This window comes from Primulina huaijiensis, chromosome 6, assembly GCF_012295235.1.
Source record: "Primulina huaijiensis isolate GDHJ02 chromosome 6, ASM1229523v2, whole genome shotgun sequence".
Taxonomy (NCBI): domain Eukaryota; kingdom Viridiplantae; phylum Streptophyta; class Magnoliopsida; order Lamiales; family Gesneriaceae; genus Primulina; species Primulina huaijiensis.
Genome location: NC_133311.1, coordinates 9,833,183 through 9,837,935, shown reverse-complemented (window position 1 = coordinate 9,837,935; position 4,753 = coordinate 9,833,183).

The window sequence follows — 4,753 nt, the reverse complement described above, 5'->3', positions numbered from 1 at the left end:
TATATATAATTGTATCATATATTTCATTTAGACGATAGCGTGGCTCTGCCGGTTGTTCTAATGAAATATTATGATTTAATTTAACATTTATTTTATGCAGTTATATATTTATATAGTTATATATATCATCATAGGTACCATATATAAAATATCGATGAATTGGAATTTTCTATAGTGGGAACTATATTATATTAGGTGTGTTTAAATATTTAATTTTCTTGGAACCATTATTTATGGTGGTTTCCTTTGTTTTACTTTTAGTTAAACAATATTGCATAAACCAAGAATAAATCCTCGAGCCTTGACAAAATTTATAATTTGTAAAGTTCGTTCTTGCATTTGGTAATCAATAAATTAATAAATTTAAACTTAAAATAACCTCTCTATAAATCGATCTCGTGCTTACGAAATATATTACTTGCAGACAACCTACACTTGGGTGAATTATAATTTAAGTAGTAGTAAGTTTTTGGCGCCGTTGTCGGGGAGGTATAAATTAAGTTTATATTTGTTAATTATGTTTTATTTATAAGTATTGTGTTGTTTTTTTTTTGAATGAGTATTTGGAGTCGAAAAAAAAGTGGTAGACTTATTCGAGTATCTGAAAATAATTTAAACATGGATGATAATTCAAATAATCAAGATAATGATAACAATAATAACAATAACAATAATAATAATAATCAAGAACATGATCAATTAAGAACACTTAGGCACCATATGAACCCTATTAGAACTAGTGCCCCATCTTGTTTAGTTTTTCCTCCTGATGAATCTAATTTCAACTTTAAACCTCAAATTATTCAACTTTTACCAAATTTTCATGGCTTTGATTATGAAAATCCATATTTACATCTAAGAGAATTTGAGGAAGTTTGTAACACTTATAATGATCAAAATTGTAGCATGGATATAGTCGATTAAAGCTTTTCCCTTTTTCTTTAAACGATAAAGCTAAAACATGGCTACAAAATTTGATATCAAGTTCAATAAGATCATGGGAATAAATGCAACAACAATTTCTCAAAAAGTTTTTTCCTTCCCATAGAAAAACTCTTTTAAAAGACAAATTAATACTTTTTCTCAAAAACAAGGAGAAACATATTATCAATGTTGGGATAGATATAAAGAATTACTTAATACATGCCCACATCATGGTTTTGAAACATGGAGAATAGTTTCTCACTTTTATGAAGGTCTAATATCTAAAAATAGGCAAATGATAGAATTCATGTGTAATAAAACTTTTGAAGATAAAAACCCAAATGAAGCTATGGAGTATTTGGATTCATTAGCAGAAAATGCTCAAAATTGGGATAATATAGGCACAATAGAACCACCAACAACTAAAATCAATAATTCAACAAATGGGGGTGATATCTATAATCTTAAAGATGATATAGATATTCAAGCTAAACTTGCGGCTTTAGCAAGAAAAATTGAGTCATTGGAAATGAAAAAGAGTGGTCAATTAAAAAGTATTCAAGAAATTGTTTGTCATATATGGGATACACATGATCATGCTACAAAAGATTGTCCAACATTACCTTCATTTAAAGAATGTCTCCATGAACAAGCAAATTATGTTAACAATTATAAAAAACCAATACTAGATCCTTTTTCAACATCATATAATCCTGGATGGAAAAATCATCCTAATTTTAGTTGGAGGAATGATAATAATGCACAACCCTCACAACAATATTTTCAAAATAACCAAAATCATCAAGGTTATATTCCTTATGTTACACCTCCAAGAAAAAACTTTGAAGATGTAATTCATGCATTTATCCAAAAGCAAGAATCTATCAATATTCAAAACAGTCAATCTATGACTGATTTGAAAGAAACTCTTGCAAAATTTGCATCTGCACTTAATATTCATGAAAAAGGAAAATTTCCATCTCAACCTCAACCTAATCCTAAAAATCAAAATCAAGAATTAAAAAATGAAAAAATTGATCAAATAAAATCTGTTATTACCCTTAGAAGTGGTAAAATAGTTAATGATCCATATAGTAATGAAAACAAGGATCATTTAAAATCAAAGAGTAAGGATGATAATCCTGATACTTTTGAGAATGATGATACCTTAAATTCTAAAAATAATATGTTGAATGATAAATCATCTGAAATAGTAAATGAATCAAATAAACCTCCACCATTTCCTCATGCATTAACAAATCATAAAAAACAAAAAAATGATTCTGATATCTATGAAGTTTTTAAACAAGTAAAGATAAATATTCCATTATTAGATGCTATTAAACAAGTACCTTCATATGCAAAATTTTTAAAAGACTTATGTACTGTGAAGAGAAAATTGCATGTGAAGAAGAAAGCATTCTTGGCTGAACAAGTAAGTTCTATTCTTCAAAATAATTCTAGTTTAAAATATAAAGATCCTGGTTGTCCAACAATTTCATGTATTATTGGAGAAAATAAAATTAAAAAAGCTTTGTTAGATTTGGGAGCAAGTGTGAATTTACTTCCTTATTCAGTTTATGAAAAACTTAATTTAGGAGAATTAAAACCCACTTCTGTTACTCTCTTACTGGCGGATAGGTCAATCAAAATACCTAGAGGTATTGTAGAAGATGTGTTGGTTCAAGTTGATAAATTCATATATCCTGTAGATTTTATTGTTTTGGATACACAACCAATAGAAGTACATAATGAAATTCCAGTAATATTGGGACGACCATTTCTAGCAACTTCAAATGCTTTAATTAATTGTCGAAATGGAATAATGAAATTGTCTTTTGGAAATATGACTCTAGAACTTAATGTGTTCAATTTATGTAAACAACCAAGTATTAATGAAAATGAATATGATAATGAAATTGAAACAATTATGGAAGAAAATATACAAGAAGAAAACTTAAATCAACAATCTGAAGTTTTTTCAATAGAAAGTTTTGAGTCTGAAAATAATTTTAAAAAAGATGATAATACAAAACTTGAATTAAAAGTTTTACCATTCGAATTGAAATATGTATTTCTTGGTGAAAATAAAACATTTCCTGTTGTAATTTCTTCCACTCTTCTACCAAATCAAGAAGAAGATTTAATTAAATTACTTAAGAAATATAAAAATGCAATTGGATGGACTTTGAAAGATATAAAAGGTATAAATCCTTTAATTTGCACACATAAAATTCATTTGGAAGAAAATGCTAAAACATATCAACAACCACAAAGAAGGTTAAATCCACATATGAAGGAAGTTGTTAAGAATGAAGTATTAAAACTATTAGACGCTGGAATTATCTATCCAATCTCAGATAGTAAATGGGTAAGTCCAACACAAGTAGTACCTAAAAAGTCAGACAGCACTATTATAAAAAATGAAGAGGGAGAGTTATGACAAGCTAGGATTCCATCTAGTTGGCGTATGTGTTTGATTATAGAAAATTAAATGATGCAATTAGAAAAGATCATTTTCCACTACCATTTTTAGATCAAATTCTGAAAAAAGTAGCAGGAAATTCTTATTGCTGTTTTCTTGATGGGTATTCGGGGTATTATCAAATACCTATAGCATTAGAAGATTAAGAAAAAACTACTTTCACTTGTCCTTTCGGAACTTTTACATTTAAAAGAATGCCATTTGGTTTATGTAATGCTCCGGCTACTTTTCAAAGATGCATGTTAAGTATTTTCAGTGATATGATTGAAGAATTTGTAGAATTTTTTATGGATGATATAACTGTTTTTGGAAACTCATTTGAAAATTGTCTTAAAAACCTAGAAGAAGTATTAAAACGTTGTGAAGAAAAAAATCTTGTTTTAAATTGGAAAAAATGTCATTATATGGATAAATCTGGGATTGTGTTAGGTCATGTGATATCTGAAAAAGGAATTGAAGTTGATAAAGCCAAAGTTGATGTTATTGCTAATTTAACATCACCAAAAAAAGTCAAAGAAGTTCGATTATTCTTGGGTCATGCAGGTTTTTATAGAAGGTTTATAAAAAATTTCAGCATAATATCTAAACCAATTTCGAATCTTTTGACAAAAAATACACAATTTGAATGGACTCAGAAATGTGAAATGCTTTTAAAAAAATAATTAATCTTTTAATTACTTCACCTATTTACAACCTCCAGATTGGTCTTTACCATTTGAATTAATGTGTGATGCAAGTGATTATGCTATAGGAGCTGTGTTAGGACAGAGAAAAGAAGGACAACCGTATGCAATCTATTATGCTAGTAGAACCTTAAATAGTGCCCAAATAAATTATTCAACTACTTAAAAAGAATTGCTTTCAGTAGTATTTGCATTAGATAAGTTTCGATCTTATTTAATTGGTTCTACTACTATTGTGTACACTGATCATTCTGCCATAAAATATTTATCAAATAAACAAGATGCTAAGCCAAGATTAATACGGTGGATTTTATTGTTACAAGAATTCGATATTATAATTAAAGATAAAAAAAGAAAAGAAAATGTTGTAGCCGATCATTTATCTAGAATAATGACTGAATCATCTCATAATGAAATACCAATAAATGAAAATTTTCCAGATGATCAGTTGTTTTATGCTACTATTATGACCTGGTTTGCTAACATTGTAAATTTTATTGTGACAAATAAAATGCCTTCTCATTGGAATTCACAGGATAAGAATAAATTCTTGATAGAAGTTAAAAAATTTTATTGGGATGATCCTTACTTGTTTAAGTATTGTCCTGACCAAATTTTTCGACGATGCATACCCGACAATGAAGTAAGTAATGTTATTAAA